Consider the following 13,902-nt stretch of genomic DNA (forward strand, 5'->3'; position numbering starts at 1 on the left):
CTTGGGCCCTCTGGACTCTCTCCCTGGGTGCTCCCCTGGACGAAGGGGGCAGATGGCAAGGAAAGATGTGAGCAGGTGCTCAGTGGGATTTGGGGAAAAGGGTTACATTTAGGAGGTAAGTGGGGGCACTGTCTAGACAATGGTTTTTTAGTTACTCGCTGACTGCGGCCTTAAGAAAGCAGCGGGTTCCCAGATCATTCTCACTGTGGGAAAAGGCAGAGAGAGAGAAGGATGCGCCTATGGAGAATGCTTCCTTCTCTGCTAGGTCACCTGCTCTGGCTCCTGGCTGATGTCCATGCAGCCCACATTTATTGAGGTCCTACTAGGTGCCAAGTGCAGTGCGGGTGTGCAGGTGATTTACAGTTTGGCAGGAAGACGGAATGAAGCGAGTAATTACAGATGGGATGCCTGCTAAGACTTAGAGCAGGGAGGGCTTCCTGGAAGAAGCAGATAGATTGTCCCCCTGATAGTGGTGCTTGATGGGTAGAGGGGAGAGAGAACTGTGCACTGGGTTGGAAAAGCCCCGATTTCCAGCCCTCCTCATCCCCAGGCCCCTGTCACCTCCTTGAGTTGCCGGACCCTTCCCTGAAGGGATGGAGGAGCAGGACAGGGACGGAGCCAGGCCTGGCATCATGGAGGCTCCTGACCTTCTCCTGGGCGGGAGCCCTTGCTGGGAAGCAGAAGCAGAGCTCCCTTTGGGGGAGAAACCCCTCAGTTTTTACTGCAGTAAAGAAGGGGCCCCGAGCTCTCTCCTGCCACGGCCTCTAATGACGGGTTTGGGATGTAATGAATACTATGTACTCATCAAGCAGGCTTATGACCGCCCTCATTTCACGGACCCCTTTCATCCTCACCCATTCCCAAACCAGAAGGGACCATCCTCAGGGCTGAGGCTCCGGGCCTGGTGGTAGCCACAGACCCCAGCTGTTTGGGAATGGGGTCCTGTTGGTGCCTGAGCCTGAGGCCCCTCAGAGGCTGCCTTCCCCTCCTCCATCCCTTATCTGTTTGAAACAGCTGAGGGAATTTAGGTCGACCTTAGGAAGTGGGCAGGGGTTGGTGAGGGAGGAAGCATGTACGCCCTGATTCTTCAGAGCCCTGTCGACACTTGTAACACGTGGCACGGAGAAAGAGCACTGAGCATTGAGCACCGGGTGCCAGCGCCACGCCCCGCCCCCCGCCTGGGTACTGATAGGAGCTTCCAGCATCATCCAACACCTGAGAAGATCGAGACTCGTGGAGGGAGGGGCTCGGCCTGCTGAATCACCAGCAACACCTGTGTTTTGCTTGGGAGGTCTCCTGCTCCGGGACTAGCCAAGCCTGACCCTGTTTGGCTTCCGGAGCTTGGTGAGATCACAGCCCGGGGTGATGTGGCTGCAGGCCAGTGTGACCTGCTATGCAGGGAATATTTTTAAAGAGACACTTGCCCCTGTGTTCCCAGGATCAGCTCCGTGACACACTCAAGTTGTTCCGAGTCCCCAGGTCTCCCAAATTTGATTGTAGAAATTGGACGGGGGTACATGACATCGCTTGGGATGGAATGGGCAAGTGGAAATAAATAATCCGGTCCGCTTGCCAGGGATAAGCCTCCCCTCCCCGCCTCCCAGGGGAGGGTGGGCCTCAGGGAGGGCCTGGTAATGGGTGGCATTGGAGGGAGGTCCGGTGGGTGAGGATGGGAAAGCCCGATTTGTTTTCCCCAGAGCTATGGGACTATCTCACACCACGGTTTTCTTGAGCCTGCACAGAAGCCACAGGCCACCGTGACACGGTCTGCCTGTGGCAAGACACTCATGAGTGAGTCAGCCTGCAGCCTCAGTGTTCCCATCTGGGAGCTGGCCCAGCCCTGCCTCCAGGGCATCTGTAGATAATTGGGGTCAGTGGAGGGCAGAGGATCCCAAGAATGTAGGTTCCTGTGCCCCTTGCCAAGATCCCGTGTTCATGTTCCCTTCCCTGGGAGACATTCGGTCCTTTCCGAGGTTGGGCAGAAAAAGCACTGCTCCCAGGACCCACTTGGCCTCTCAGCTAGGGGCACCGTGGTAGAGAAGGAACATACAGAGGCCCAGGTCTCAAGTGCTCGGTCTGGAAGAGTGGGGGAGCGAACAGCTGTGAGTCACTCAGAGGTGGTGTCTCTGTTGTTAGAGTAACAGGGCCATCCTGGCCCTGTGTCGGGCACTCTCCCATCCTGAGGCATTTCAGGCACTTCTGCTCCCCTGTATCACCTCATCCTCTTTTACAAGGAGGCAGAAGGGGCCAAGATGATCATCCCCAATTTGCAGGTGGGGAACGCAAGCCTATGAGAGGTTAAGTGACTTGCCCGGGATTACAGCCAGCGGCAGAGCTGGGAAAGGAGTCCAGGTGTCCTGGCCTGTGCTCCAAGACTCCTGACTCATAGTCCACTGTTCTTTTGCCTACACCTCAGAACAAAGGGGGCTGTGTTAAGGACATCAGTTGTGAGGAGAAGAGATAATTTCTTTCCCCGTCGCTGGAATTTCTCCGGTGGCCCCAGATGTGCTTCAGTTTGGCTGAAAGATCAGTCTAGATCTCCCTAGATCTCTCCTGAATCACACCCGGGCCTGCAGGCGGAAAGCTATTCAGACAGGGACCGGCGGCCACTTGCACTAGCCCCCTCCTGACTTCAGGACCCCAGGTGCTATGGAGAGGGGGTGCAGGCGGAGAGGATGGGGGTGGCCAGGTGACGTGGGGAAGGCCTGGGCTCTGTGGCTAGAGGCTTCTCCCATCTGAGGCTGGGGCCTCTCCTCAGGGAGAGCTGAGGTTCCTTAGGAGTGTGGCTCATGTGGTTTCTGTCTCAGACGTTCTCCTCCTTGGATTCTCTGTCTTGTTCCAGCCCGGTTCACCCTTCTCTTCCTTTGTGAAGCCTTCCTCAAAGGCATTCCCCCCAGTGCTTCCTCCCTTACACCGTGCTTGGCTCTGTGGTGGTGCCCTCTTCAGCCGAGGCCTGTAGCTGCTGCCTCTTCCCTGGCCACGCACGAGCTCCGCCAGGGGATCTTGTCCTCTACAACCTCTCCTGCTGTGGTGGCAAGGGGAAGATGTGCAAAGTACCTGGGGCAGGAGGGGAGGGACTGACACATGAGTGCCTTGTCCATGGGCTCCACACCCATCCCAATGGCTCAGCAGGAAACTGAGTCTGGTCCTGGTCATTAGGTGGCAGAACGGGAAGCGAACCCAGGAATTTATTTCAGACACGATGCTCTTTGCCTGGCCCACTATGGTCTGTCAGACGTTCGCTTGGAAGGATGCCGGAGAGAGTGACAAGTCGTATCATCTACAGAATTGAATCCTGGTCGAAGGTGTTGTCTCCTGGTTTGAAAAATGCCCTCAGTCTGGCAAGAGAAGCATTTTTATTTCACTAGGTTCACCTTCCTTCCTTCTTTTCTCCAAGAGACATTTCTGCTGCGGTGAAGCATGAAAAGGCCTTGGGGTGTGTCTTCCCAGCACCTGGGGCAGGGGCTTCTCTCTGTTTTCTGCACCGGGTGCAGAAGCCACCCTGGGGCACGGAGAGAGTCCTGGGCACAAGGACTCATCAGTTTGGGGACAGGTTGGGCTGTTTCGGTCTGGAGAGCTATCAGATGCCAAGTCTGTGGCCCCTGGGTGTGGGGCCTATGACTCTGTCCTCTGGCCCTTCTGGAATAGGGAAGGGGGAGGTGTGTGTCAGTCCCCCTGGACTAGGACAGTCAGCCAGACCTCAGCCACAGGGACAGTCACAGGATTTCCCTTCCCTCTGGCCCCTCCTCTCTCATGCCAGCCTCCTCCTCCTCTGTTCTCTCTCCTCTCTCCAGCCTCTTTCTCTTGCATCCTCTGTTCTGCCTCTTCTCCTCCCTCCTCCTGTCCCTTCTTTTCTCCTTCCTTCCAAGGGGACCTCAGCCCTCCACCAGGAAACAGATTTCTTCAGACCATCTGGTCTCACAGTCTGCCTTTCCTGATCAGCCCTGTCCATCCATTACAACATGCTGCGACGGCAGAAATGTTCTAGATCTGCACTGCCCCTATACTGTAGCTCCAGCCACACGTGGCTCCTGAACACTTCAAATACAGCTAGTGGCGTAGAGAAGTAGCATTTTTAAACATTTTATTAAATTTTAATTAATTTGAACTTCAGGACGCTTGGGTGGTTCAGTTAGCTAAGTGTCTGCCTTCAGCTCAGGTCATGATCCCAGGGTCCTGGAATCAAGTCCCACCTGGGGTGGTGGGGGAGAGTCCTTGCTCAGCGGGGCACCTGTTTCTCCCTCCACCCGCCACTCCCCCTGCTGGTGCTCTCTCTGAATAATAAATGAAATCTTAAAAATAAATAAACAAATAAATAAATTTTAATGAAGTTTAATTTAAATAAGTATGTATCTAGTGGCTAGTGAACTGGACACCAGAGCTCTAAGTGATACCAAGTGCTTGAGTCCCGGGGCGGGGGGGTCCCTGGGGACACCCCCCCCATCCGGGCCCTGCCACATCCCCTAAGTGCCTCTGTGTGGACGCAGCTTCCCGCCCATGCTGTTTTCTGACCTGTGAGAGGCCACAGAGGCCTGGGTTCTGGGCTTGGAGTTGGGTAAATGTGGGCACTGGATCTGTGAGCCTCAGTGGCCTCTTCTGTAAAATAATAAAGATAATTTCTTGGGGAAGGTGCCCAAGCCCCAAGTTTCCCTTCCAGCTCTAAGTTCGATGCTGCTTTTGGGCAGGAACCTCCTATCGTCAGATCTGGGTGAGTCAGCATGAGCAGCATGGCAGGTGGGGTGTGTGTGTGCGTGTGCATGTGTGTGCACACGCATACACGTACATGTGTGCATCCATGGAAGAGGGGCTGTGAGGGATGGCAGTGAGACCCTGGGATCCTGCTTTGCAGTCTGACCCTGCCTGATTGAATGGTCTGGGACTAGGAAAGGGGTTAAAGGCTCCACGATGAGGGGAAGTTTGCAGCCTGACTCCACTCCTGGCAGGCGTTTTTGCCTGCTCCTTGGCCCGGGTGCTCCAGCGATGCCCCAGACTTCCTCTTCTGCCATAAAAGTCTCCCGGAAAGTCTTCCCACAGAGGCCCCGGGGGCTTTCTCAGGGAATGTGTGAGTGTGTGCACACAGGCACTGTGGAGCAGGAGCCCCAGGCCGCGTGCACGCTCTCCCACGACGCTGCTGGCCCTGGCATTGGAGGGGGTGTCTGTCCCGGCCTGGGGGGAGGGGGGATGGGGCTTCTCCTGGACCCAGGCCCTGGCTTATGCAATGCTGGGACTCTTAGTCAGCTTGAAGGACTTGGACACTCATGCACACACATACACACATGCACACACGTGGATACACTGTGTAGGTAGGTATGTGGAAGGAAGATAAATTAGCCTTTGCTGCTTTGCCCTCTCTCCAAGCTTCTGGTGCAGCCGATCTCCCCACATCTGGAGAGAATGGGGGCTGTGGGAATCCCTTAAGACGGGGCTGTTCTCAGGCTCCTCGAGGGTGATGGAGGCTCTGAGCCCATAGCTGAGGTCGGAGGGACCACAGAGAGGAGCCCTCTGAGGGCAGGGGAGAGAAGCCCGCCAGCCAGGATATGATGGGACGTGGCCACAGTGTAAAGAGAAGAGGATGAATCTCTTTTGCTCCCGAAGGTACTTAAGCCTCGGGGATCCTGGGTCACAGACCTGCCTGGTAGAGAGTTGCATCAGAGCGAAACTTCATGCTGGATGCCTTGCGGGAGAGGGCATTGAGGGCTTGTGATTCAAAGTTTCCAACCTTTAGGTGCTTGGGGTCAAATCCTCATTCTCTTCGATGTCTCCCCTCTCTGACCATTAGTCTGTGCTAGACAGATGGAGGTGGTCGCTGGGGGTGAGTGAAGACATGTGGGGTTGAATCAGAGGTCACCAGACTTTAATCAGCCCTGAGTCAGAGAGGTGGGTGGGAACAACTTCAGGTAATCTTGGGGCTCCCAATCAGCAAGAGCTTCCTGGGAAAAGAGAACCCTCCCTGATGGTGCAGCTGTGAGGCTTTGACTGCAGACCGAACCTTTCTTTGCCATCACTTATACTCTAGAAGAGAACAGAGAGGCCACAACAAGTGAATGATTCAGAAGCAGACCTACCTGGAGCCAGGGAACTGGGACCAGCTGACCCGCTGGGTCCCTTCTAACTCTGTAATTCCACATAGGCACTCACCACATCAGTGCCTCTTGGCTCTGTGGACCTATATTGGTCCACTGAGTTTGAGTGTGGGGGGGTGCCAGTTGTGGGGAGACATCAGTCTGTGGTCAGGGAACTGAGAAAGATGTGGGTACAGAAATGGGGATTCCCACAGAGTCCTGCTGGAGTTTCTGAATCTGCTCCAGGGATTTTACTTCCCGGAAATAGGAAAGAGAGTGAGGATGGTTAGAAGGATCTGCAATGTGCTTTTTGGTTATGCATGGTTTTGGCAAGAAAGCTGTGGGGTGTGTTTCTCCTTTATCATAGCTGGCAGCCCACATTTCCCACAATACGATGAGGTCTGGCTGGTAGGCACCTCCCCCAGACGTCCCTGTGGGCCTCCGCTAGGTCTCCTTGCTTTAGGTCTGTGGGCAAGAGGGCCCCTCTTAGGTAATGTCAGCCCTCGGAGCACAGCTCTGTTTCCCTGACTCATGACCTCCACCTGTCCTGCTCAAGCTAGCAGCTGTGCCTGCCCCAGCCCCTGCTTCTCTCCATCTCCTCCTGGAGAGGGGAGTTGCCATCCAGGGCATGGCCAAACGCAGCTTATGGTCCCCATTTGCCTCTGTCTGAACATTGCCCCTCCCCCCTCCGCCTGTGAGCAAGTTCCCCGTACAGGTGGTCGGCTACAGGGAGGCTGTGGAAGCACAGATGAGCCATGGGTGAGTTCTAAAGCAGGGGGGTGTGGGGGGGTCCTTCTAAAGAGAGATCCTTTGGGGGGTCCTTCCTCTGCATTTTACTGAGAAGCCAATCCAGGGTCCTAGGCAGCGTGTGTCTGGAACCTAGTTCTCTGAATTCCCAGTGTGAGATAATTTATAACAAATTAATTCTCTCATTGTCCCAGGGGCTTGGATGTGCATGGGGCTGGCATTTGGAAAAATGCATTGGGGCACCATTTTCTCTTCTAAAATCCGGGTAGATGGTTCTGGGCACATGGCTGGTGTTTAATAAATGCTTGCTGTTTGACCTGTGTCTGGAGGTGATGCCTCCCTCACCTTCAGTAGGAAGGAGGGGCGTTCCTTGTAGGAGCATGGTTTAGTGGTTTACCCTTCTCTGCTGTCACCCTCTAGATTTCTACAACAGCTGGGCAGTCAGAAGGGAGGATGTCAGATGACCCAGCCTCCCCCTCCCCCTCCCCCTCCCCTGTCAGGGTCACACCTTGCTCTCTCTTAGCTTCTCTCACTGCTAAGACCTGAATAAAGGAGTTAGTCTGTACAGCAGCAGCCACCCTAACTGTTAGAGAAATAAACAAGATGGTATTGTGCCAAGGGGAGAGAAGTTACATCAAAAATATCTCAGAAAGGAAGAAAGCCAAACTTTTATATGAGATGCATGGATGGGGGAGGGGGGGCAAAAAAAAAAAAAGGCCTGGGTAATTAAGTTAATAGGTTTCTTAAAGAATGCCCTTGTGAGTGATGTTCAACACATTCAAGTGTTGACAAGAAGGTATTGAACTTGACACCCACGCAGCGGGCAGAAGCATGCTCTCAACTCCGACACACCTTCTTTGTCTGAAACTTGTAGTAAAACTCAGCTCTGGGTTGTGAAATCTGTCCCAGGGAATCCGTGCTGCGGGGGCTCCAGGGTCAAGTCACTTGCTGCCAGATAGGCTTCGGGTGGGCCGAGGCAGCCACCCTGAGCTAAGATCCCAAGATTAGGAAGGGCAAAGGCTGGGGTCCCCAACTCAGAAGCCTAGAGATGTTATTATGTCATATGAGGCCTGTGAGTCTCTGAGGACCCACAGACAACTTGCAAGTCCTTGGGGGTCGTCAGAATGAAGCCCTGTCTTTTTCCTCCAAGCCTCTTGGGGAACTTATGTATGAGACCAAGGAACATCTGTGTGATCCTAGGACTTCCTTATCCTGATGAACTAATGTAAGGATCCAGGGACTATGGATTTTTTCCCTTTCTCTTAAATCTTTGGTAGGGAGAGAGGCCCTAAATCACTGGTGGCCTGTCGGAAAGGAGGCTTGCCTCAGAATAGTGGTGTGTGTCTTTGTATTTAAAGAAAACTTGGGGTTTCTCTTGTTTGAAACCACAGGAGCATAAATTACCATTCTTAAAACAAAAGAGTGCCTCCTTTGGCCGAGACCTGGCCTCAAAGGCCCCAAATAAGCATGAGGCTTCTGGCCTCTTTGCCTGGCTGCCTTTCTGCCCAGCTGTCACCCAGCCTTCCCATCATCAGCCCTTTACTCAATCTTCTTTTTGTGTTACATTAGGCTCAGACTTTTCAAGTGATCAGAGCTTTCAGGCTGGGACCTGAATCTCAGGGACTCCATCAAAGTTAGGGTGGCAAGGATGTCTTTGTGAAAGAAATCTTCTATTTTGGATATTTAGCAAAACACTTTGAAAATCTTGTAACCCAAGTCTACGGTTGTCTGGTCAACCCCGAGGAAGCTCATCTTAGGGGACTAATGACAAAGACCAGATTCAACACCTGTAGCTCATGGGTTTCCAGCCTGGCAGAAAGACCAGCACTGCCCCTCACCTCAAGTCATACACATTGTCTGCGGATGTGCTGGGAAACAGTGGGTGAACTGGAACTTCCCTTTACTTAAAAATGGCCGTCAGGAAGGCAATCGCCTCTTGCAACTGGAAAGGCTGGGTTAGCTCTGTGCTCTAGTTCTTGGCACCAGCTCTTGTTCTGGGGCCCATTTCTGTCTGGAGAAGCCAGTCGCCACCCAGGTCAATTCCACTGTTCAGGAGCAGCAGAATTCTGGGATTTACACACACTCCTAAGACATTTTTATTTCCAGGAGAAGGGAGCAATTTATCAGGTTTCTGCCTAACTCTCAAGGCACCAGGACCTAGGATTAAGGGAAAGCTCTGGGTTGAGTAGGGGATACTTGTTAACTCACACTGAAATTTCCCATTCTTTTAGCATTCTCCATCCCCGTTCTCCATCATGGAGACATAGCACTGCAATGCCTCTCCTTTCCTGATTGCCCAATTTGAGTTTCCTAAGAGCACACTGCACAGCCAGTTCAGCACACTCCCCTTCAGTGACTCCTATGCTTAGAGCCAGGCTGGGGGCCACAGGGCTACTGTTCCAGCCGTTAAGAGTAGAGTTCAGCCAATAGGACCCCCAGAGCTGCCTGCACCATCACTGGAGTCCCAGAGAAACACCCACCTGGCTCAGGAGGCAGGAGGGAGCTGGGAGCCTCCCGGAAATATGCAGGCTTCCAGGGAAGTCACTTCCTCCAGCCATTTCCCATTTCCTCCCACCCCCCAGCACTGAAACTGGGGGTGCCACAGAGACTTCCAACGAGGAGTCAATGATTCCAGGACACTGGGATGGATGTTTCACTGGGACATCTTTTTGCAAATAATGTTTCTTCCTTTGGAGACACCTGACCAGAGCAAAGCAGACTTCTTAGTTTGAACAAAGTAGTGACATGAGATCAGTGATAACGTTGGTGTGTTTCACGTGGACAAACGGTACCGGGAGAACTTGAGAGCCGGACAGCTCCAGGAGCTGCCAAGAGGCTGAGGTCAAACTCCAAGGCAGAGCCCACCAGAGTGGCCACCTTGCTGAAGTCCTCCCTAGGCCACCATTCTTTGTGGGGGTGGGCGGGAGCCAGGATCCTGGGCTGCGGGCTTTGCTGTGCTGGCTGGCCGCCTGGCCTCAGCATTGGCTTTTGGACCAGACTTCCCCGCCCCGGCGTGGGAAGTGTGAGGGGTTGGAGCCCCGAGGCAGGAAGTGAGCACAGATGGGCTGCCCAGACAGCTGTGTGGGGAACAGAGCACATCTGTCCGGGGTGAGTCTGGTGGGGCCCCGCCCCACAACCTCTATGCCACATCTACCTGTTCATCCATAGGGTATCGGCGGGGTTTGGGTTCCAAATGGGGAGGATGATGTAAAGCCGGAAGACAGAGGATGAGTTAGGGGTGGCTGAAAGGGGTACAGTCACAAGAAAACAGAATGTTTCTGAACTCTGGGGAAGAGGAGGGGCAAAGGACAAAGCAAAAACTGAAAGCAAACGGATCCGTTTGTATCTGCTCGGGATGGGCTTCTGGCTTTGCAGGGGCTCCTGAGTGCCCAGGGTCTGGTTTGGTGTCTCCTCCTCTGTGCAGCTGTCCCACTCCAGACGGTCGTTCCTCCTTGGGGCTCCGCAGGTGTCTTGCATTGTACCGATTAAAGTCCCTCCTTTTTCTGACCTGCTGCGCTTCGGATGTACTGAGGGCAGAGACCCTATCTCCTTCATCATGGAATCCTGGTGGAGTAGACATGCTGTAGAAGTTTGTTGAATGAGTGAATGGTTTTGTAGCCTAAACTGACACGAGGTTTCCTATTTAATCCCTTAATTTTCTCTAATTGGCTTCAGATAGTGCTGGGAAAGCTTATCCCAAGTAGACACCCAGAGAGATCCTTGAGAGATAGAAGCTGGATCAGACTTCTCAGCAGGAATTTGCCTGTAGGCCTGAGGGTGGTTTACCCTTTTAGCTCTTTTCTGGGGAGCTCAGCAGAGGGGAAAGGCTCATTGTTCTAGAAACTGGACAGACAGACTTAGCATCATGGCTGTTCGCACATCCTCCTTGGGGCAGCTGCTCCTCCCTCTGTGCAAAGCTGTGAGCTGCCCGGTATCAAGCCGGAGAGGTGGGAATTATGGGTCACACGGATCTCTGCAAGTGGGGGAGGCTGGTAGTTTTCCCACATCCACTCTGTCCATCACCCCTCTCTGTCTGGTGTTTACAGGCTAATGACAGGAGATGGGCATTTGAGTCCCAGCTTGGCTGTGTGGCTGTGAGTGAGGCATTTCTCCTCTCTGGGCCTCAGTATGCTCGTCTGTACAATGGGAGGGCTGCACTGGGTGATCTCTGGGATCTCCTCCGGCTCTTGGTCACAAATCCGGTAGGATGATGAGTAGGGAATGTGGCCCTGGCGTTATCACCATCCTCCAAGAGCCTGGGCTGGGAACTTGCCCTGCACTTGGACTGGGAGAGGGCGGAGGGGCCCCAAAGCCCCTGTTGCACTCACTGGCTCCTGTGTTCACCCCTTTGCTGCAATGATGACTCTTTCTGGATGAATTAGTTGAGTCCTACTTGGAGTCAGAAGGTCTGCATGGATGATTCTTAAATGTTTCTCAGACTGCTACTCCTGTTTTCATCACCGAGTGAGTGTAACAGGAGTGCCCCTTGGGAGGAAAGGAGGGCCGGAGTCCCAATTGCTTGGGGCCCGAGGAGACACACACTCTCATAGTCTCGTCCTTGTCCTCGTCATCACTACCACCTATTATTAATACTGTTAAACATTTACTGTTCTTCCCTCAGCCACGGGCAGTGGATGAGTAAATCAGCAAGGAAACCTGGCTTCCAGAAGCCTGCACTGTTCTGGGCATCTCTCAGGTCCAGGCTGGTTTCTCCTACCCTTATCTAGAGATGAACTCTGACCCTCCGCAGGCTGTGGGGCCGCTGCTCAGTGCCCCTCTTTGTGAAAGCTGTGGGAAAGGCATTCTAACTCCAAGCTGCTTCTGCTGCTGGCCACGTGTGTCTTATTCGTCTCTGTGGCCCTTACGGGGTGTTGTACAGGGCCGTGACACAAGGTGCTCCCTAAATGCTTACTATCATAATTGTCATAATGTGGTCTTACAATATGTTCAGTCGGGGAAGTGGGCCTCGGTGCTCAGGGAGCCCCTGAGCCGCCAGGGGTGGAGAAACATATTTAACTCCTTGTCTGGGGCATCCTCCCTGCCGACGCCCCAGTCCTAAGGTTGCAAGACTAGCCTGGGATTGTTTTGGAGGCGGGCCAGCAAAGACTCACCCAGGAGGTGATCAGCTGGCGCCTCCTTCTGGCCCTGCAGGACTGGAGCAGGCCTGGGGAGGGCTCCGGAAGGAGCCTTTGCCCCTTAGCTCCCAGAACTTGACCCTCCAGGCCCTACCTAGACTCTTCACCAGACAGAGCCCAGCTCAGGAGAGCCAATGGAGGGCGAGGGAGGCTGTTATGTAACCGATTTAACTCCTTGTCAAAACTGGTGACTAATTCCAACTGTCTCGGCCAGATTGGCTCAGCAGCTTTGCTGCTAGCCGCATGAGGCCTGGGCCAGTTTGTGGCCGGTTCTCACACCCTCTGCTGGATGGATGGTAGCTTCCTGGCTGGCCTTGGCCTCACCAGCCCGACCACTGCCCCATCAGCACTCCTCCCACCAGTTTAGACCTTTTCCGTGTTCACCCGCTCCCCTGACCTTCATGTCCCTTCCCGCCCTAGCAAAAACAGCCTAGGACGACTGCCCCAAGAACCACCTGCTTGGGGTCTTGCTAAGGCCCTTTATTTTGTACCAGGTGAGAGAGAGAAGGGAGTTAGGGCCTGCTGCCCTCGGATAGCTGGCCAGGCTGGGAGTTTGGGCTTGTGGAGGTTGGGACCATGGGTGCAAGCTCGGGAGCCTCTCTGCACCGCTCGCTTGGGTGGGGGGCGGTGCTCCAGGCCACATCTGGCCTCACCCAGCGCCCTGGACTTGGGGCCCTGGCTCCGCGGGTCACAGGCTGCTGGGGGATGCTGGGAAAGTCCTGTGCCCATGACCCGGGCTCTCCCTTTCCTTTCTCGAAGGAGGGGCTTGGTAAGCTCAGCCCATCCCTGCTACAGAAGGCTGTCCTGAGGGCACCTGGGTGGAGGTGAGAGAGTTTCGGGAGACTCCAAAAGGTGTCCTGACAAGGTCCAGAGCATTCAGAACAATAAGTGCCGGGATTATTTTATCTACTCAACCAAACAATCCCCTGCGGTTGGGATGATTCCTATCTTATAGGTGAGGAGACTGAGGCCCAAAGTGATCAGGATGTTTGTCAAAGCTGGTACGTGGCTGAGCTGGCCTTTGAACTCACACCCCCAGTGACCCGGAAGCCCAAGCTGGTCCTGACACACTGCCTTCCCAGGGTTTCTGGGACGTGTTCCCGAGGCCTTGAAATGAAATGCTTACACATCTCTGCAACTTCGCGGCAACTGTTCAAGCCGATCCAGAAAATAATACTACCTTGTCCTCCTTCCACCAAGCAGTATACAGACATGATCTCATTCACTCTCACAGAGTCCCTGTGGGCTAGGGGCGGGGGTGGGTAGGGTTGACTCCACTTCCTGCAGTGAAAGGGAGGCACAGAGAGGGAGGTTGTCCTGTCCTAGATCACACAGCGGGCTGGTGGGACTGCTGGGACTGGACACCAGGCCCTCTTGCCCTCCAGGGTAGGTAGTTACCTGCCTTGACGGATGTGAGCTGGAGTCACCCCGGAGATACGGCAGATTGGGGTGTTCTTCTTGATGGGTGACTCAGTGGCTGAAAGAGCTCCAAGGGAGTTGGGCTTGTATTGAGAAAGGACATCTGAGAAGCAATAAATTCAATCTGCACGAGGGAGGGAGGGAGGCAGGCGGCTGGGCCTGGCAGCTGCTCCAGCAGCTCCCTTCATGGCCAGGCTCCTTCCCCCTGGGCTTCCCTTCCCGGATGCCCTGGGACTTGGAGGAGGTCGTGGCATGAAGGAAAGAAGACTGGCCTCAAGGTCATCGGGCCAGGGAGTATATTCACCAGAGGCCCCCAAATTAGTCACCTCATCGCTCAGCTTTTCCATTTTTCACACAAAATGTGGGGAGACTGACTACACGCAACAGACATTGTGTGTGAAATGTTTCCTCATACTTTACAATGCTTGCCCAGAGAGAAACCACTGGTGTTCCCTTCAGCTTGATTTCCTTTCTAGGAAGAGCCTTTTAAAGATGGTTTTGGAGTGGTGGCTCACCCCGTAGGACTGTCTGGGTCAAAT

At 54.1% G+C, this 13,902-nt stretch overlaps 1 protein-coding gene across 1 annotated transcript in view; it reads right to left on the reverse strand.

Moving 5' to 3' along the window:
- Nucleotides 1–13,902, reverse strand: part of PEBP4 (phosphatidylethanolamine binding protein 4) — a 209,645-nt gene that overhangs the window by 26,230 nt on the left and 169,513 nt on the right. The window lies entirely within an intron of this gene.

The sequence above is a fragment of the Mustela putorius genome, unplaced genomic scaffold (genome assembly GCF_011764305.1).
Source record: "Mustela putorius furo isolate JIRA1106 unplaced genomic scaffold, ASM1176430v1.1 tig00003937_pilon_pilon_pilon, whole genome shotgun sequence".
Taxonomy (NCBI): Eukaryota; Metazoa; Chordata; class Mammalia; order Carnivora; family Mustelidae; genus Mustela; species Mustela putorius.